The 22,649-nt window shown below is 34.8% G+C and overlaps 1 pseudogene; it reads left to right on the top strand.

The window, feature by feature from the left end:
* The first annotated feature begins 997 nt into the window (after window positions 1–997).
* On the top strand, window positions 998–2,604 carry LOC134377092 (mitogen-activated protein kinase kinase kinase 7-like; annotated as a pseudogene).
* Window positions 2,605–22,649: the final 20,045 nt, after the last annotated feature.

The following is a 22,649-nucleotide window of genomic DNA, read 5'->3' as shown; positions in this document are numbered from 1 at the left end:
TATTCCCAATTTTTATCTTATCATGTGTTCTCTTGGACCACTCTCTGCACCAACTCTCTTAGGGTGAAGTAGAAAAAGGAATGTAAAATAAGATTATTAGGGATCGATAAAAGGGAATGGAATGGGGAGAAAGTCATAAAATGGCCAATCATCCTCAACACCACACGTTGATCACAAAATATGGACCACCCTGGAAAAGGCCTGACCTTGGCTAGAGGCTCTTTGCACTTAAGGATGACTTTCAAAATTCTGACAGCTAGTTTTCCCTGAAGAAGGATACAGGTATGAAATCTTTGTATGTACCCAGCTCACAGAAGTTTATTTTAAATGGAAGGATTCTAAGACCAAATGATTATTACTATTACTGAAATGTTCATGTGAGAAATTTGGAAGTATGTTCAGTTTAATATCTTATTAAAATTGTGCTAAATTTTTGCTGAAAAATGAAATAACTTGATCAGACACTGGAGGAGGTTTGGGGGATACAATCATGAAAGGGCAAACCTGGTCTTTCTTTCCATGACCTTTGAATTCTGGTATTAATGGGGCAAAATGTGTACTAAAAAGAAGATCAAATAGATGAATAGTTACCTTTTGATAACTACAAATGTTATTAAAAAATTAGAGGAATTTGAAATGACTTTGAAGAGGTTTGCTTGCTAGATAAAATGGTCAGAATGGAAGTCTTTTTGGATGAGAAAGTGCATGCAAAATTGGAGCGGAAATCTGTTCCAGGCAGAAGAAATGACACATACAAAGGACCTGAAGGGGGCCCGCTGTGGAGCCAGAGCCAGGACATGGTTGTGGCCGCCGCCCCAACCCCCCACCAAGGATCGCCCGGTGGTAGAGCTGCAGGACTGAGGCTGAAGATCGGTCCAGAGGCGGTTGGGCGCGGGTCTCCCCCGGTTTGTCCCGGCAGAACCGTTCCCTGGGCCCCTCTGGGCGCCGCGAGAGATCATGTCTACAGCTTTGCAGCCTCCTCTTCTTGGCTGTTGAGATGATGGAAGCTGCATCCCAGATCCTCAATTTTGAAGAAATCGACTACAAGGAGATCCAGGTGGAAGAGACTGTTGGAAGAGGAGCTTTTGGAGTCGTCTGCAAAGCTAAACGGAGAGCAAAAGATGTTGCTATTAAACAAACAGAAAGTGAATCTGAGAAGAAAGCTTTTATTGTAGAGTTCGGCAGTTATCCCGTGTGAACCATCCGAATATTATAAAGCTGCATGGAGCCTGCTTGAATCCAGTGCTGCACCGTGCTGAACCATTGCCATATTACATTGCTGCCCACCCAAAGAGTTGTGGTCAGTATTCCCAAGGAGTGGCTTATCTTCACAGTATGCAACCCAAAGCTCTAATTCACAGTGACCTGAAACCACCACACTTACTGCTGGTTGCAGGGTGGCAGTTCTAAAAATCTGTGATTTTGTTACAGCCTGTGACATTTAGACACACATGACTAATAACAAAGGGAGTGCTGCTTGAACAGCATCTGAAGTTTTGAAGGTAGCAATTACAGTGAAAAGTGCAAAGTCTTCAGCTGGGATATTATTCTTTGGAAAGTGATAACACTTCAGAAACCCTTTGATGAGATTGGTGGCCCAGCTTTCCAAATCATGTGGGCTGTTCATAATGGTACTCTACTGCCCTTGATAAAAAAATTTACCTAAGCCCATTGAGAGCCTGATGACTCGTTGTTGGCCTAAAGATCCTCCTCAGTGCCCTTCAATGGCAGAAATTGTGTGAAAATAATGATTCACTTGATGTGGTACTTTCCAGGAGCAGATGAGCTATTACAGTATCCTTGTCAGTATCAAAATGAAGGGTAGAGCAACTCTGCCATCAGTACAGGCTCATTTATGGACATCGCTTACACAAATACTAATAATAAAAGTAACACTAATATGGAGCAAATTCCTGCCAGAAATGACATATTAAATGCTTAGAATCAATATTGTTGAAAAATCAGATACAGCAACAGAGTGAGTCTGGACATCTATACTTGGGAACCTCCCGGGGGAGCAGTGTGGCGAGCCTGCCCCCAGCCTCTGAGGGCAAGAGAATGAGTGCTGACATGTCTGCAATAGAAACTTGGATCACTGTAACTACAGGAAATGGACAGCCAAGACGTAGATACATCCAAGACTTGACTGTAACTGGAATAGAACCTCATTAGGTATGCAGTAGATCATCTAGTCCCAGTGTGAGAATGATCACTACTCAGGACCAGCCTCAGAAAATGCAACTCAAAGTCATCCATGGGATCAGATACTCCATCCCAATGGCTTATCTCACACTAGATCACCAATACAGCCTCTTGCACCATCACACACTAAAGAATCTGTGGCAGTGTTTGAACAGCATTGTAGAATGGCCGAGAATATATGAAAGTTCAAACAGAAAGTATATTGTTCTTACAAAGAAAGAAGTAACCTAGTTACAGAACTGGACCAGGATGAAAATGACCAGTGACATACATCTCGTTTGGTACAGGAACATAAAAAGCTTTTATATGAAAACAAAAGCCTTTCTACCTACTACTAGCAAAACAAAAAATCAACTAGAGGTCATCAGAAGTCAGCAGCAAAAATGAAAAGGCACTTCATGATACTTTGGGACTGTTAAAATTTAAAATATGTAAAGACTTTTTTTAAAGAAAGAAAACGCTTAGAATGACAATTCAAAAGTGTTAGCTTTTTGGCATGTTCTGATTGCCAACTGCCTATATTTGCTGCATTTACTTATTCCTTTTCTCAGTTTGAACGTGCAGTTCCACTGTCTCATTGTATAACATGGTGGCATCTGTGACTTGAATAACCAGCAGATCTCAACTTCAAAACAAATGCAGTGAACTGTTACTGTATATGCATGCTCATTCTGTGAAGTTTAGCCTAACAGAACCTGGATATCAAACTAGCTGCTATGTGCAAACATCATCCTTTTTTCCGTATTAGAGGTGGAACCTCAAGAATGATTTTGTTCTCGTATCTCATCTCAAAAAACTAGTAATTTTTCCCCCCAAAATATGGTACATACCAAATTAAGGACAGGGTATTATAAATCTAGAATAAGTGGTGGTACGTTACAGAAATACAGAACCTGTAGGGATAGTTCAAGGGCTTTGATGCCAGCATCCTGGGATCAGTACTGAACTTAGTTCTATCCATAAAATATTTAAAGATAAGCAAGTTGATCTAAGAAGTTATCAAAACTATTCTTAAAAATGCTAAAGCAGGTAACTTTTTCTTCTATTATTTTTCTCTGCTCCCACTGAGTTTTATAATGAATTCTTTGTGTATACAAGCAATAAAAGTAAAGACAGTTTACCCAAAGGGGGGGGGGGAGGCCCTGAGGTGGGATAAGTCTGGGGCATTTTCTTAGCAGGAAGTAAGACAATGTTCCAGGATACAATGAGAATGAGCATGACAGTCGAAAGCTCAAAATCACATTAGAGATGGAGGCAGGTGCCAGATCATAAGTATCATATGTTGTGAAAAAGAGTACTCTATGTTGGAAAGAGAACTAGGTAACTAAAAGAATGGATCCCTTAGCAGTGGGAGAAGTATAGAAATGAAAGTAAGAGATAACAAGAATAGGTAGAAGGAGCTACTCACCATGGAAGATGAATCTGTAGACATCATCGAGAATGAAGATATAATGAAAGAAAAGACATGTGGCACATGAGAGTAATAGCTTTAGTAATGAGCCCCTAAATGTACCCTGTGTCCTGCAATACTTTAAGTTCTAATCATAGTTATCATATGTCTTCATCAGGGCAAATCTTGGTTTTCCTGTTATAATAAGAATAAATACGTAGAGAAGTACAGGTCTAGTTCAGGAGGGAAAACTCCAATACTTAGAGGGCTGGCACAGTAAATGAGATGTCATCCAGAAAGACTACAAACAAATAGTTAGAAAGATGGCAATAAAGCTGGAAGAATGTATTATCACGGATGCCAAGAAATAAAAGGTTCCTTGAAATAATAATAATAAACAAAGACCTAAGTTAAAATTATAAATATTTAAAGCATTCTAACAAGATGGGAAAAAAAGACTAAAATCACTCAGTGATGGCTTCTGTAGAATAAGAGATGAGAATCTTATGAAAAATATTAAAGGGTGAGATCTATACCATAGCCAGAAGGCTGAACAGCTTTAGAATTCAACTAGCAAGAAGGGACCACAAATTATTAAAATGCAGTGAAAAGAAACTTTATGTGCATCCTACAACTAATCTGTTGTCTGGTATGAGCCAAGTCAATGGAAAAGAGCTTCAGTTGTTTAATGGTCATGAACTGTAATCTAGGCATTTTGCATAGCGTAGGGGGGTTAAGGGCACAAGGAATGATTACATTTTGTAATAATGAACATGCTAATTATCCTTATTTGATCATCTCACATTGTATGCAGATATTGATTTTCAACTCTGTACCCGACAAATATGTAAGACCAATTATATATATATATATATATATATATATATATATATGTATGTATGTATGTATGTATGTATGTATGTATGTATATTTTGTCAATTTCCTTACTATAAATTAGGGTTAAGAGTAAAGCTCACCCACTCACCCCACAGAGTTGCTGTGAGGTTTAAATGTGCTCCATAAACACTTCATAAGTGTTATAATTACTGCATTATTTAATCTTCACAGTGAACTTATGAGATGAGTAATATTATTGCCATTTTACTGATGAGGGAAAGGAGGCTCAGGAAACTTTTGAAAGCTGTATTGTTGGTTCATCATAAAGCAAAGATTCAAATTGAGATCTTCTTACAAAGCTTGCATCTTCCCTTTACTGTTTCGTGTCTAAAGAGGGACAGTATTTATCTAAGCCATACTGACACGGTAGGTAGATGCAATATTAAGACTTACATGTACACAAATTTTCATTGGTGGAAAACTACCAAGTATTAGTCCAGAAAGCAGTTCCAAATACAGTCAAATCAATTATTCTAACCAACACTTGTATCAGAATCAAATATTCTATGCACAGCTGTATTAGAACATGATGTAAGACAATGTGAAAGAAGAACTAAGATGGAGAGGAGAATTGCTCTTTCAATGATAACACTGTTATATATTTTTGCAATCTATATTGTGTCCCAAGGTCCTTTAATATTTGGAAATAAAACTTTTAAAAATGCAATTATTTTTTAATTAACACATTCATTTTACATATTTATATGGTACAGAGTTATATTTCAATACATGTATACAATTCGATATGATCAAATTAGGGTAATTAAGATAATAATAATTTATCATTTCTTTATGATTGGAACATTTTTATATAACATTAAGAGTAGTTCTGGCTCTCAGGGACAACTGCAATTGACCAAGGCCTGGAAACATATATAAGATATACTAATCTTCAAGGAAGTCTTCTCTAAAATCACATTTGCACCAGATTGCTGCTTAAAAAATTGAACAAAAATAAGGGAGAGGAAATACTAGTGCTATGAATTTTGTATTATCATCTACCAATGTCCATTCTTCAACAGAAATAAATTACTCTCAAGCTTTGCAAAATTATTAAATAACTAGATAGAATGCATATGCATATATATTTGTCTTATGTTTATGCTTTATAAACCAGGCAATTTTAAGAAAAACTGTCTTGTGATGGAGGAGCTGAGGCATAAGCAAATAAATAAAGAAAACTTTATATGAGTTTTAATCTCAGGCAATAAAATCCTTGGAGCAATTCGTATTCTGACTCTAGATCTCAGTACCCTCACCTCTATCTACAAGGGACCGTTATACCCAAACTAGATCCTTTAAAGGACAATCAGAAAATCATTTATGAAGCATTTTTTTAGATAAACCCTAAATAACTATCATAATGAGACTGCAGAAAAGATGAAACCCTAGTGAAAAGACAAATGTCAGAAATCACATTAATCTAATGATATTTGATCAAGAATTAAGTTCAGAGGAAAGTCAAAGCAAAAGGAAAAAAATTATATTATAATATATAATAATTACTTTCTCATAAAATATTAATGATTTTTTTAATAGAAAAATGACTTTAACAATTGACATGGTTCAAAATTTAGGAAACTGGCATTTAAATCTTGCTAGGTGACTGCCTGTTTCTGGAAGAGCAGCAAACTGTGGAAGACATACACATACACATTCATGCTTCATCATCAATTATTATTAAAATAAAGCAGAGGGGAAACACTCCAGGAAGTAGTACTAGGCAAAGCCTTTATGAATAATACCCCAAAGCACAGTCAACAAAAGAAAAAAATAAACAAATGGGATTATATCAATCAAAAAAGCTTCTGAACAGCCAAGGAAACAATCAACAGAGTGCAAAAATAATCTATGGAGTATGAGAAAATATTTGCAAACTACACATCTGACAAGGGATTAATATCCAGAATATATAAGGAACTCAAACAACTATACAGTAAAACAAACAAACAAACAAACAAAAAACTAATTAAAAAATGGGCAAAGAAGTTGAATTAACATTTTACAAAGGAAGACATAAAATGGCCAAGAAGTAGATGAAAAACGCTCAGCATCACTAATCCTCAGGGAAATGCAAATCAAAACCATGTTGAGATATCATCTCATCCCAGTTAAACTGGCTATAATCAACAAGAGTGAGAACAACAAATGCTAGTGAGAACTAAAAAATTTCCCAGATAAACAAAAGCAAATGAAGTTCAACACCGTCAGAACTTTCTTACAAAAAAAAAATGCTTAAGGTAGTCTTTCAAGATGAAGAAAAGAATACTAGAAAGCAAAACAGAGCCAGATCCTCAACAAAATAGCAAACAGAATCCAACAACATATTAAAAAGGTCATTCACCATGATCAACTGGAATTCATCCCAGGGATGCAAGGATGGCTCAACATACACAAATCAATAGTTGTAATACATCACATTAACAGAATGAAGGGAAAAAAAAATAACTTGATAAAATCCAACACACTGCCTTGATAAAAACACTCACCAAATTAGGTATAGAAGGAATGTACTCAAGACAATAAAGATCACATGCAAAAAGCTAAAAATAGGTCTTCTATACAATCCAGCTATCCCAGTACTGGGTATATACCCAAAGGAAATGAATTCAGTATATCCAAAAGACACCTGTACTCCTATGTTTATTGCAATGCCATTCACAATTGCCAAGAGACAGAATCAACCTAACTGTCCATCAAGGATGAATGGATAAAAAAAAACTGTGGTATATTTACACAGTGGAATACTATTCAGCTATAAAAAGAAGTTATATACTATCATTTGCTGTAGTGTGAATGGAACTGAAAACTATCATGTTAAGTGAAGTAAGTCAGGCACAGAAAGACAAATACCATATGATCTCACTCATATGTAGAATCTAAAATTTAAAAAGAAGAATGTTATTGTTACAGAAGTAGCAGAATAATGATTACCAAAGGCTAGAAGTGGTGGCAGGTGGTGGAGAGAAGTGGTGGACTAGTGGGTACAAAACTATGTTATATACTGTAAGTGAAGCATTGTGCAATATATGCATGTTTTGAAACAACATAATGTAGCTCATAAAAATAAACATAAATAAAATAGAAAAAAGTGATGAAAATAAATGAATGAATGAATGGATGAATGAATGAATGAGTAGAAGGCTCATATACCATGACAAAGTGGGATTTATCCTACTGTGCAAAAATGGTTCAATATATGAAAATCAACCAGTGTGATGCACTGTATTAACAGAACAGATGATAAATATCACATGATCATCTCAAAAGATGTATAAAAAGAATCTGACAAACTCTAACACCTTCTTATAATAAAAACTCTTACAAACTAAGAATAGAAGAAACTTACTTCAACATAAGGCTGTATATGAAAAGCCCACAACTGGTATCATACTTAATGGTGGAGAAATAAAAGCTTTCCTCTAAAATCAGGAAAAAAGCAAAGGTGTCCACTCTTGCCACTTAAACATAGTACTGGAAGTCCTAGCTAGAGCAATTAGGCAAAAAAAAGAAATAAATCTTATTCCAAATCGAATAGGAAGACATAAATTTATATCTGTTTTCAGATGACATGATCTTATATGTAGAATACTCTAAAGAGTCTACAAAAAAACTGTTAGAACAAAGAAATTCAGCAAATTTTCAGGATACAAAATTAACATACAATAATCAGTGTGTTTCTAGACACTAACAATATGCAATATAAAAAAAATAAAATCATGCTTACAGTAGCACTAAAAGTATTAAAATACTTAGAAATAAGTTAACTTAAGAGGCAAAATACTTGTAGACTGAAAATTTTAAAACATTGCTGAAAGAAATTAAGGAAAACACAAATAAATGAAAAGCATACCATGCTCATAGAATGCTTAATATTATAAAAATGCCAATTCTACTCAAAGTGATCTACAGATTCAGTGCAATCCCTACAAAAATCTCAGTGGCATATTTTTCACAATAGAGAAAAAAAAAAAAAGTAAAATTCTTATGGGACCTCAATGGACCCAGAATAGCCATGAAACTTTTGAGAAAGAAGAACAAAACTAAAGGCATCTCATTTTCTCACTTCAAAACATATTAGAAAGCTACACTAAGCAAAAGAGTATGATACTGGAATAAAGACAGACACATAGACCAATGAAACAGAATAAAGAGCCTAGAAATTAACACATGCATGTATGGCCGAATAATCTTCAACAAGGATGCCAGAACGACACAATGGAGAAAGGATAGTCTCTTCAACAAATGGTGTTGGGTGAATTTCATGTTATGTATTTTTACCACAATAAAGAAAGCTTATAAAAAGAGCTTTATTGAACATTTCAAATATATAAACATTAAAAAATAAGTGATAAAAAGAGGTTATTTTAATGTAAAGTATGCCTAATCCTGACTCTGTAACACATACTAGATCATTGTCTCTCATAGTACTTACTTGAAATAAACAAATATCTGACTTAGAGTACATCCCTTCTCATTTTTCAGGAAGGTGTTGTCCTTCTCCAAAATCCCCCTCTTCACCTGGAATTGTTTAGCTTTTATCATATTATGTGATACAGTTCCAAGAAATGTCTGTGTAAGATTTCCTTTGAATAAAAAGAGCAAATAAATTCTCCATATTTTAAAAATGATTAGAAATTACTGGTTCTATTATTTTCTTTTATAGATGAGTGTTAAAAATTCCAGAGAGGCTTAGAAGTCATTCAAATTTGCTTAGCTGGTGAGTCTTTTGGTTTTCAACTCAGAAACTCTGCCTTTTCAAATATTTTCTACTTATGTTATTTTACTTTCCCTATTGAAGCAAAATTAGACAAAATAATTGGAAAATCATTATTATTACCCTATTATGTATTAGAGGTTATAAGGGGTAGTCAGAATAGAAAGGGAGACCTGTGCCTTGTCCTCAAGTAGTTCCTATCAACATAGTCTAACAGAGTTTGTTTAGTGTTTTAAAAGACACGTAAAATGTACAATTAACTTACAAAAAATATGAAATGTTTATACATGTATTTTTTGGAGTGTGTGTGTATTTAAATATATATAAAGTGATCTGGGAATAAAGAAAGGAGATAGTTATTTTTGCCATAGAAAGGATATTCAGGGGAGTTTTTAAAATAGAGGTGACATTTGAAGAGCACACAGATGGTTAACAGGAACATTAGGAAAGAAGACCATTCCATGCAAAAGAAACACCATGACCAAATATATAAACGTGAGAAAGCATATAATGCAGTGGCGAGAACAGGGCAAGTTAAGAAGTGCCTGAAGATGAGGCTAGACAGGTGAGCTGGGAACATTGCAGTAGGAGTATGCCCCTGTGAAGAAGTGGAGCATTCTTTTGTAGGGTAATAATGTTGTTTGTTCATTAGATTGTTGTTGTTGTTGTTTACTGTGATAAAGACCAACCTATGGAAGTAAAGAACAGGACCTTAAAAGAAGCTCCAGTGCAACGTTTACTGTATCTAAAGATCAATCTGGAACAACGGCCATTTAGTTTTCCGACTATAGGCTTCAAAGTAATTTAAAATGATGCAGATAGTTTTGATAGTACAGAGGTTAACTCCTTTGTTTTATAGCTCGTATAAGTTCCCAAATACATGAAAGTTTTCATAAATATAAATACATCTAGATATATCTAAACAAATAAATTTTCAAATATTCACATTACAGGTAATAATAAAGTGGTCGTATCTTTTGTTTTAACTTTCTTCCTTCCTTCCTTCCTTCCTTTCTGCCTTCATTTTTTCCAAAACATCAATCATTATCTCATATTAATATCTGATACTTCCCCTTGGATAAATTATTCTACAAAAAAATACTTTCTCATATCGAGCACTACTTTTTACTAAACTTCACAAGAAAGTAAGACATCCTTGGTATCTTAGAGATAAATGCCAGCAGAATTATTAAAACAATAAGCAATGAGCAGTCTAGATGGGTTAACCATCAGCTTTTTCTAAGGGAGGAGTTCACTTTCCTTGGCTATCATTTTAGTCTGAAATTAGCAGAGAAAAAAATACACTATGAACACAGCCATCAATATTGCATGATACATAGAAAACTCAATCTGGGACAAGATACTTCCGAAAAGTTTTTATTTTTATTTTTTTATTTTTGTAGCCATAATTTCTAAACCTACATCACATATAGAGACAGTAACTTTCATTTTTTTTCAGGACATGGCAGTCAATGCGTCCATGTGTCTGGAGGAAAATCACTGTCTATACAGGGAAAGCTAGTGAGCGGAAATGCTATGAAAAGCTGCTGCATTCATCTCTGCAGACTCTTCCAAGATCCACTACTCCAGGGAAGAGCTGGCCTCTGTTTCTAATCACCTCCTAATCATTGATTATGAACTAAGATGAACCGTTAAAATATGATTTCCAGTAAAAACAGGAAGTAGGAAGAAATCAGATAGAAATGATTTAAATAGGTTAGAATAATTTAAATAACTTTTACATTATTTTAAAAATTATAATACTATCATACTGACAATGATAGTATTAAATAGAAATGAGAAAAAAAGATGTTATGGGTTTAGTTCATTAATCTTCAAAATTTTTCTATACTGTGAATTGTGGACTGTAGGATATTCAGTACATTGCCAGAAAATTTTACTCTATATCACAGGAATAGCTGCAGTTAGGGTTTAGTTGGTGTTGGAAACTTGATTGTTGCTTTGAATATTCACAAACACCCCGTAAAATAAGTGCTAATTTTTCCCAATCTATGAATGATCAAACTGAGGCTCAGATGGAGTTGAGGAAAAAACAGGTTAAACATACATTCAGCCAGCAAATATTTTTGACTACTTACAGAGTGCTATGTGTAGATCTAGGTTCTGGGAATAAAGTTGTGAATAAAACTCTCAAGCATGATTTGAGGGGGTGTTTTTGGTGGTCGTGGGAAATAAATGAGGTCAGTCAGTAAAATTTAGTATTAAATGATAAGAGCTATGAAAAAGTTAATACATAAGAAGATAGAATTGGGAAATATCAGGATGGTCAGGGCAGAGATTATAAGATGGTTTTTGGATAGGAAAACGAAGGAGGATGTGAGGGAAAGTTAGAGTAATTGGAGATAAAGTTAAAAGATAATGGGTCTGTTCACGTAGTATCCTTTAGGACATTATAATGATTTTCTTTCTTAATAAAAAATAGTTGATTGGAATACAAAATATATTTTTTGAATAGAAATAAATTAATTCCAGACAACAATAAAAAATTGCACACGCTGACATGAAAAAGTAAGCCAAAATTTAATAGCTCAGATGTACATGGTAATAGAATATTCCACCTGTTATCAAAAGGCATGAAATTAAAGAAATCACAAACATATAACATAAAAATTTATTCAAAATTGAGATTATATACTCTAACATAATAAGTTTATAGAAAAATTGCTTCAGACATGAATAAATATTGTGTGTAACAATGCATGGTCAAATTTTTTAGAGTTTCATTTTGGGCTTCAAAGACTCAATTTAACATATATCAGATAAAAAAAAGAAGACACACAGATATGGCCTAGCACTGCTATAGACTCATTATGAGTCTCTACCTTAATAATATGTTCCCACTCTCTCAAGTAAGGTTAAATGCAGTCTTTACACAGCATTAATAGAGTAAAAAATGTGCAGAATGCAGGAAGCAACAATCTGCATTGATCACTGGAATTTCCAATTTCACATCGGGAGATCACATTCATCAGAGTGGAGTTTATCTGGCTTAGCTAGGTGACTGATCACTTTGTAATTTGAGGACTAGCTAAAGAAACTGGAGAAGAAAAGAAGAGAGTAGAATAAGTATTATATTTAAATAGCTAAAAGGCTATCCTGAAAACGGAATGAAACTTACCTTGACTGGCTCCAGAAGGATTTGGTATAATTGGATGAAAGTAAAAAAGATGCAGATTTTGCCTAATATAAAGATCTTTATAACCATTAGAGTGATCCACAATAAAGTAGGTTACCCAAGGAACTGATCATGTAGTAACTGAAAATGTTGGGTCTGGATAAGCATTTAAAGGAGATATTGACGAGCAGGGTTTCACAGACCACGATGTACACATGCATCACCTGGGCATCTTGTTTAATTGAAGAGAGTCACAAGCCCCTAGGTGATGTCCATGCCTCTGGTCCATTACTCACACTTAACGTAGCAGATTTTTACAGCCAGTAAAAGTATTTCTTTGTAGGCTGAACTAGGTGATCTAAAGTATCTTTCATCCCTGAGACTGTATTAGTCATTTCTGAGCCTGCTGTAAACAAAACTGCTGTATGGTCAGGGATTATATCCCTCCTCCTTATTCTGATAAACCAAAAATCTTTTGAGAAGTCAGCCAGGGCAAGTGAATTGCATTGACGTTCATGACAAAAAAAAAAAAAAAAAAAAAAGAAAGAAAGAAAGAAAATGTTATAATGGACCTTTTTCTGCACCTTTTAGTAACATCCTTTCATTTTGCATTAGTCCTCCACAATCTTCCTTAATATTATAGGAAGTAAAACTATTTACTAAGATATTTGCATTAGAACCATGCTGAATGGCCATATGGATTTCAGCAAACTGGATGTGGCAGCTGAAGTGCTCAAACATTTTTAACAACCAAAGTCTTTTACTAAGGTTTTTGTTTGTTTAACTTTTATGGTCCAGCTATAATAAAGTCCAATTAAAGTTTCAAAAACCTGTTTATGGATGGCGGCTGACTTGTATAAATCTTCTGAGTAAGAATGTCTAAGCACATCTCTCTTTAAAAATGGAAGATTCTGAACATTATAGTTTCACCATAGTTAAATCTATCAGTTCCCTCAAGAAAGTCAGTGTTTGTTTTTCCTTTACTTAATTGATTTAGTTGTTTATTTTACTTTTATATAAGGAATATCAAGAAATAAAAAGTAAAGACTTTAAAATAGTTTTCAAAATCTGTCATATAATAGACATAACAAGCAATTATTTTTCTGTTTTTTATTCAAAGATGTCAAAAAATAGCAGGGAAAAAGTTACTGTTTCTATAACATTTCAGCATTTGGTGTTAGTTATACAACTTAAGAATTCCAGTTAACTTCAAAGAACAAATCAGTGCCATCATTTTCAGAAAGCTAAAAGGAGAAAAAATAATGTAAGAATGATTCTAATTCTTACAGAAGTTTCAGCATGTCTCCTAATTAATGAGAGCAAAGAGTGAAAGTACATTAATTGGATTCCTCTCAATTACATACAAATCATGATAAATTGAAGCAAGAAACTAAGCTTCAGGCTTTGTGGTCTGGCTAATGGAAACCATTCTCCTATTATTGTTTGATAAAAAGGATACTTGACTTGGGAGAGTCTGGGTGACTGACTAGTTTCACTCTGTTGGGGAAAAATGAAACCATATTTCCTCTGGGTTCAGTTGTCAATGAAAATACAATCCTTGTAAATAAATAGTGTTGCTTTATCACATCTATTTCTTTGCCTGCTTCAGAAGGAGACTGTCACAAAACCATTTCAGACGATCAATCATGGAACAGGACTATAAATCAGAAGCATACAATGGTCTCTCACAAAGAGATTCTGATCAGAAGAGATTTAAGTCTTTAAACACTGGGAACACATTTCTCACAGAAACAAGAGGACAAAAAGTAGTATATATATATATATATATATATATATACAAAAGCAGGTATACACACACATGTACACACACAGCATACAGATATAGACACAAGCATGTACTTATTTATACATATATATGTACACCTACATATAAACATGCACATAGATATTGTGTATACATATATAATATGTGTATTTATGTATACAGATAGGTAGATGGCAGGGTTTTTAACTTGAAATTTTTAATTAAGAAGTCAAAAAGCAGAATGTGGTGATGGGCAAGTGTTGATACCAGATGCCACCAGAATTATTCAGAGGCAGCACAGCCTATTTTTTTCTTCAAAATCTCATGTTCTTTGTGTTGGGATCAGAGATAACAATGACACACAAACAACAGTTTTAATGTTAAAGTTTCTACTTTTTACTTTGAAAAAAGAAAAAAAAATCTGTTACCTAGAAAATGTTTCATGTTCAGTATTAACTTGTAATCAATAATTTTACTCAAGGTAGTATCCATTGTGCAGCTTGCCTAATCTCTACTTCTATTTCTGAAGACCAACCAAATGAGAAAGGGTACTATAAAAGGGTGATACCTAGGAGGCAGAAGGACTTGCTTGGAACTCTGTGGTGCTCAGTGCAAACATTAATTCTTCCTCTGAGCTGACCCTTGGCAACAGCTATATGTTGCTTGCTATGACACTTGTACCAAATATAAGTCAAAGATATATACTGAAGAGTCACAGAAATATGGATTGCAGAATTTTTCAAAAGATTAAATATGGGATGATTCTAATTTCATCTGACATTTTTTTTTTTTTTTGCAGTTGTTTATTCTTCTTTTAAAAAGTACGGAGCTAACTTCTTATTTCCTGTTCCACATGTAAGGAGATTGGAAGTTGTCACTAAACACTCACAACAACTAAAAAGCAGAACAAACTTAAAAATCAACATCTTATTATGTCCATAAGAAAAATGAGGTCACCGGGAAAACCATAAGCCCAAAGTAGGACACTCTGACAGCTGGATACAGAACATAACAACATACAATATGCCACAGCAGAAACTTCCAAGGGAATCAGAGCCAGGGTAGACAAAATTGGAATGTAATTACATACTACTGTAGACAAGTCTGAGAGTTAAAATCTGCTGGGGAACACAGTCATATTGGGCCCCTGTGCTTTTGTGCATCTTACCTCAAGAACTTGACCATGTTTTCACAGTAAATATAGGAGAAAAATCTCCTTTTGCTGGGGCAGGTGGAGGGGGAAAGAAACCATTTTCAAACACACTAGAACACTGTTCACGACAAAGTCTGTACACATAAGAAAACATGCTGGAGTTTTATCAGAGTTTAATTGACCTGGCGGACAGAAAAAATGCAACCCCACCTAGGTCTAGCCATCTTGTCTCAGTTAAAGGGGGAAAAAAAACTTGGAAAAATTTGTGAAATTCACTATTCAGAGACATGGACTTACTAAAAGATCTGTAATCCTATGATTACAGATCACTTCACCTCCCCCTACACCTCACAACCCCATTTCTAAAGGCCTACTAACAACAGTTCCTTCCACCTAGTTCATCATGTTAAGCTTTCAAGAGAAAAAAAAAAAAATATATATATATATATATATATATAGACTGTAATTTCTGGAAGGAAAAATTAAAGAAATTTTGTTATAATACCATTTTTTTATTTTTTTTTTAGTTGCTTATGTTTTGGGGGTCTTCTTCATAAAGTCTTTGCCCATGCCTACTTCTTTTAGTTTTGCCCCCCCTTTTTTTTCTTTTAGCACTTTTATAGTTTCAGGTCTTATACTTAAGTCTTTAATCCATTTTTAGTGATTTTGATATATGGCAAGATGTGTAGATCTAGTTTCATTCTTCTGCATGTAGATGTCCAGTTGTCCCAGCACCATTTATTGAAGAGGCAGTCTTTTGCCCAATGTATATTTTTGTTGCCTTTGTCAAAGATGAGTTGGCTGTAAGTATGTGGGTTGATTTCTGGGTTCTGTATTCTGTTCCATTGGTCTGAGTGTCTAAAAAAGCTTCTGAACAGCAAAGCAAACAATCAACAGAGTGAAAAGACAACCTACAGGATGGGAGAAAAATATTTGCTAAGTGTACATCCAACAAGGGATTAATATCCAGAATATACAAGGAATGCAAACTACTACACAGAAAAAAATGCAAATAATCCAATTAAAAAATGGGCAAAGGAGCAGAATAGAAATTTCTCAAAGGACATACAAATGGCCAATTTGTACTTGAAAAAATGTTCAATATCTCTAATCATCAGAGAAATGTATAATCACAATGATTCCTTGAACTTGTTAAGACAAGTGAGCAGATATGATGTGGGGGTGGGAGGGGGGAAGTGGAATGAGTAAAGGGTCACAAAAATCAACTACAATGTATATTGAGACATTAAAATAAAAAATAAAATAAAATAAATAAGAAAATGTAAATTAAAACCACATTGAGATATCATCTCACCCCAGTTAGACTGGCTATAGTCAAAAAGAGTGAGAATAACAAGTGCTAGTGAGGATGCAGAGAGAGGGGAAGTCTCCTACACTGTTGGTGGGACTGTAAATTAGTACAGCCACTATAGGAAACTGTAGTATGGAGGTTTCTCAAGCAACTGCTGATAGTTCTACCATACAATCCATCAATTCCACTTCTGGGTATATCCCAAAGAATGGAAATCATCATGTTGAAGGGGTACCTGCACTTGCATGTTCATTGCAGCTCTATTTACAATAGCCAATGTATGAACCAAACTGAATGTCCAAAGATGGATGACTGAATAAGGAAAATATGGTATATATACACAATGGAATACTACTCAGCCACAAAAAAGAAAGACCTTTTGCCAATTGCACCATGGTGTCATGGATGAGTTTGTAGAAAATTATGTTAAGTGAAATAAGTCAGGCACAGAGGGAAAAATACTGCACGTGCTCACTTATAAGTGGTAGATATGAGAGAAAGAAGGATGGAAAGGAAGACCACAGTGGTGCATTGGTCTTGCAGAGAGAAAGAACAGACCTAGGGTTGCAGGGCGGGGGGGGAGTTGGGGAGAGATTGGGTTGGGGACATAGGGAATTACTGCAACCTGAGGTGATGTGATGGGAATACTGATAGTATTGATCTGATCATCACATCTTGATGGTCAGCTCTGTGCCCTATGAATATATATAATCAACAAAACAAGAAAGAAAAAAATAAGAAAGAAGGAAGGAAGGAAGGAAGGAAGGAAGGAAGGAAGGAAGGAAGGAAGAAAGAAAGAAAGAAAGAAAGAAAGAAAGAAAGAAAGAAAGAAAGAAAGAAAGAAAGAAAGAAAGAAAGAAAGAAAGAAAAACATTAGAATACATACCAAAAGGGAGAAAAACCGCATAATTTGAAGAGACATTGCAAGCAGCCAAACCAGAGATGTTGCGGATGTTGGAGAGATAATTTAAAACAACTATGATTAATATGTTAAGGGCACTAATGGATAAAGTAGACAACATAGAAGAATAGATGTGCAGAAGAAATTTATATCTCTGATATAAATAGAAACCTCCAAAACTAAAAAGCAAAGAAAACAAAATGAAACAAAAACTCAGAACAGAATATATAAGAACTGTGGGACAACAGCAGAAGTTGTGACATATGCATAATGGGAATATCAAAAGGAGAAGAAATAGAAAAAAGTTCCAGGAGAAATACATATTTAAAAAATAACGAGTAAGAATTTCCCCAAATTAATGTCAGACACCAAACTACAAATCCAGGAATCTCAGAAAACATCAAGCTTAGTACATGCCAGAAAAACTACGTTGAGGCATATCATTTTCAAAGTACAGATAATCAAAAAGAAAAAAGTTCTGAAAGAATCCGGGGGTTGAGGAGGGGTGGGGGGAAGCTTACCTGAGAGGAACAAAAATAAGAATTCTATTTTATTTCTTCTCAGAAACCATGAAAACAAGAACAAAATGGAGTAAAATATTTAAGATTTTGAGAGGGGAAAATAAAAAAAAAAAATCACCAACCTAGGATTCTGTGTTCTGTGAAATTATCCTTCAAAGGGGAAGGAGAAATAAAAACTTTCTCAGGCAAACAATTTGTTGCCACTATACCTACTTTGCAGGCAATATAAAACGTTCTTTGAGAGAAGGAAAATAATACAAGGATACTCCAAAATGTTTACAGAAAGATTTTTGTTATCTTTTATTTTTCAGCAAACTATTTTTCCTCAAAAAATACTTGAAAAGTTTCATTTCAATATTTTGTATTTTCTTTTAATCACCACCAAAAGGAGAAAATGTTTTTGCCATCCCAAATGGGAGAGTCACTTCAGAGAGGAAATGGCATGTGTGTTTGTTGCTGGGGAGTGTAAACCTGGCCAGGCTTCTCTTCTCAGCCCAGGGCCTTCGTGGGATGGAGGGCCAGTTCCAGGAGCTGACTTCCTGGGAGTCTTGAGCGAGCTTGGTGTGAGTGAGCAAGCAACCATCCAAGGAGAAGGGTTTGCTCTTCCCCACAGGGATGGCTGAGCTTGGGGACAGGGGCATGAACGAAGTAGGACCTGGTGGGTTCCAGAAGGAAAGAGAGGAAGGTGGGAGGGTGAGATTAGTAATGTTCCAGAGAGGCTGCAGGGCCTCTGGGTCTGGAGAAATGCATTTGCTAGAAAAATAAGATGCTTTGAGAATTTCTGCATTGTGTGCTCTCTGCCTGACTAAGAGAAAACTACCCTGTTGGACAAAGGGCAGCAGGGAGAGAGCAAATCCCTGAAATTAGGAACTGGTCTGGCCCCCAGGGAGGATTCCAGAGGGGAGCAAGGCATGTGGAAGACTTTGGTTTCCTGGGTGCCCTTTCTGGAAGCTGCAGAGGCTGTGGAGACTTCCACCTCCCCATCCCTTGAGGTGTGGGCTGTTGAACAGTAAAGAAAAGAAGTTATGGGTTACCAGGCCTGGGGCCCTCAGAAAAGCATGCCCAGGGGAAGCATGACCAGTAGGAGCAGCAGGCGGCCAGAAGCAGGGCCACCCACTGATATGTCTGCAACACAGTAGTCAAAGTTGGCCCTGATGCAGGCCATGTAAGCCATTATTTGGGGGTGTCATTCTGCTCATGGACACAGCAGAGGTGCTCTGTGGCCCTTGGCAAAGACTGCCACATCCTCCCTGCCAGTGGGTCAAATTACTATAATCAGAAAGGAAAGTAGGGACATTACTACCAATTCTACAGAAATAAATAAGAAACATAAGTGAGCACTATGAAAATGTGTTCAACAATAAATTGAGTAACCTAGATAAAATGGACAAATTTCTAAAAACCACAAAACCTACCAAGACTAAATCATAAAAAGATAGAAAATCTGAATTGACCTATAGCTAGTAAAGAGATTGAATCATTTGTCAAAGATCTCCCAACAGAGAAAATTCCTGGGTCTGCTGATATCATTAACAAATTCTTCCAAACATTTAAAGAAGAACTAAGACCAATTCTTCTCAAATTCTTCTAAAAAACTGAAAATGAGTGAACACTTTCAAATTTATTTTATGAGGCCAGCACTGCTCTAATACCAAAGCCAGAAAAAAAGCAATACCAAAAGAATACTGCAGATAATATTTCTGATAAGTATAGATGCAAAAATCCTCAGAAAAATGCTACTAAACAGTGCTTTCTACAATATATACACAGATAAACACATCACCTTGGGCTCCCTAAATATACACAATTATTATCTGTTTATTAAAAATATAAATAAATAAATAAAATACTAGCAAACAAAATTCAGCAGCATATTAACATAAATTACGACATGACCAAGTGGGATTTATATCTGGAATGCAAGGATGGTTCAAAATAGGAAAATTGATTAATGTGATACATCACATTAATAGGATGAAACACACACACACACAAACACAAACACACACATGACTAGCTCAATTGATGCTGTTGGCCTCCAAAAAACAGTGCTCCCAAATATAGCATTTTTTGCCATAGTAAACTACACAGCCTTAAGGATTCTCTGACCTTCCTTATCCCCTTCTGTCCCTCAACCCTCTGTCTCTTCCAAAGCATAGAACGAGGCTTTCTTTTTTCTGATATTCCCTTATCTGCATAAAGACTGGACCTATCAAAGAGAACTCAATTTCTGTCCATCCCATTCTTGAAATCTCATTAACTATCACAAAAGAAAAAATAAATAAAAGACAGGAATGCAACCACACCTGGATGGAATTTTTATAAGATAATGTCTGCCTCTCAGGCTCATTCGAATTCTAAAGAGAATCATTCACAAGATAATGCTTGCTTTCATTTCTCCCTCTTAAAAATCATTTACTGTTGCACTTCCTATCTCCCCTTCCTGTAGTAAGAAAGGTGTATAAATGTCTGCACTCCCATTGCATTATTGGATGATCATTCTCCTGTGATTTCCTTGTACTAACATTAAAATAAATTTTGTGTGCCTTTTATTAATCTGCTTTTGTCAGTTGATTTTTGGTTAATTTTCACGGAATGATGGGGAAACCTTTTCCTCTTTGTTCTCACTATGCAGGAAAAGCATTTGACAAAATTAAACAGACTTTTATGATAAATACTCTCAACTACCTGGGAATAGAAGAATACTACCTCAACTAAATAAAAGCTATAAATGAACAATGCATAGTGAACTTCATGCTCAATGGTGGAAGACTGAAAGTTTTTCTTCTAAGATCAGGAACAAGGTAATGATGTCCATTTTCACCACTTCTAGACAACACAGTATTGAAAATACTAGCCAAAGCAATTTTTCAAAAAAAGAAACAAAATGCATCCAAATTGAAAGAAAAGAAGTAAAATTACTTCTAATCTTGTGTGTAGAAAACCCTGAAGATTTAAAAAAAAAAAAAAAAACTATTGGAACTAATAAACAAATTCATCAAAGTAGCAGGATTCAAGTCGACACACAAAAATTAGTTGAATTTTATATACTAACAATGAACAATCTGAAGATAAAATTACAAAAACACTTGCATTTACAACAATATTAAAAACACCAAAATACTCAGGAACTTAAATTAATCAAGAAGATGAAATATTGTGCAATGAGAAACTATAAAACATGCACTTGTGAGAAACAAAGTCAATACACATGGAAAAAATCAATAGCCTCCCCATGTACCAATAACATAATAATAAAAGTCAAGAAAGTAATGCATTTAAAATAACTACCAAAAAAAAAAAAATAGAAATGCATAAGGATAAACTTCGCCGAGGACCTCCAAAATAAAACGTATAAAACATCAGTGAAAAAAAATTGACAAGGACACAAATAAAAGGAAAAATACCCCATGTTCATGGGTCAAAAGAATCAACATCATCAAAATGTCCTTAATAACCAAAGAAATCTCCATATTTAAAGCAATATATCAAAACACCAGCGGCATTCTGGCATTCTTAACAAAAACAGAAAACTCAATCTTAAAATTTGTATGAAACCACAAAAGGACCCATATAACAAAAGTGATCTTGAAGAAAAAGAACAAAGTTGGAGGCATCACACTCCCTGATTTCAAAATGTACTGTAAAGCTGTAGTAACCAAAACCACATGGTACAGCCATTAATAACAAACAAATTGATCAATAAATGGAATAGAGAGACCCAAAATAAAGCCACACATTTATAACCAACTGATTTTGACAAAGGTATCACAAATATACACTGGGATAAGACAGCCTCTTCAACAAATGGAGCTGGGAAAACTGGATATCCACATGCAGAAGACTAGACTCCTCCTATCTCTCACCATACACAAATATCAATTCAAAAAATATTAAAAACCTAAATTTAGGATCCAAAACAATGAAAGTATTAGGAAAAAAAAATAGGGGAAATGCTACACAAAATGAGAATAGGCAGCACATTTTTAAGCAAGACGACAGAGACACATGAAGCTAAAGCAAAAATACATAGATGGCATTACATCAAAGGAAAAAGTATCTGCACAGCAAGAAACGCTGTCAATATAGCGAAAAGACAATCTACAGAGTGGGAGAAAGTGTTTGTTAACTACACATCAGACAAAGGGCTAATATCCAAAATGTATAAGAAACTTAAACAATTCAACAGCCAAAAACCAAATAGCCCAATTAAAAAATGGGCAAATGACTTGAACAGAAATTTCTCAAAAGAAGATGTACAAATGGTGTCAGTCACATGAAAAAAACAAACAAACAACAAAAAAAAACGCTCAACAGCACTAATCATGGAAATGCAAATTAAAACTGCAATGGCATAACATCACACTCCAGTTAGAATTGTTATTATCAACAAGACTAAATAGATAAATAAATAAATAAATAAATAAATAAATAAATAAATAAATAAATAAATAAACAAATAAATAAATAAATAAATAGCAAATGCTGGCTAGTTTGCAGAGGAAAAAGAACTTTCTGCATTGCCGATGGGACTGTTTATTGGTACAGCCACTATGGAAAACAGTATAGAGGTTCCTCACAGAACAAAAAACAGATCTACCTTACAACGCAGCTATTCTACTACTGAGTATATATCCAAAGGAAATGAAATCAAT

The sequence above is a fragment of the Cynocephalus volans genome, chromosome 4 (genome assembly GCF_027409185.1).
Source record: "Cynocephalus volans isolate mCynVol1 chromosome 4, mCynVol1.pri, whole genome shotgun sequence".
Classification (NCBI taxonomy): domain Eukaryota; kingdom Metazoa; phylum Chordata; class Mammalia; order Dermoptera; family Cynocephalidae; genus Cynocephalus; species Cynocephalus volans.
This window is presented reverse-complemented; position numbering and strand designations above follow the sequence as displayed.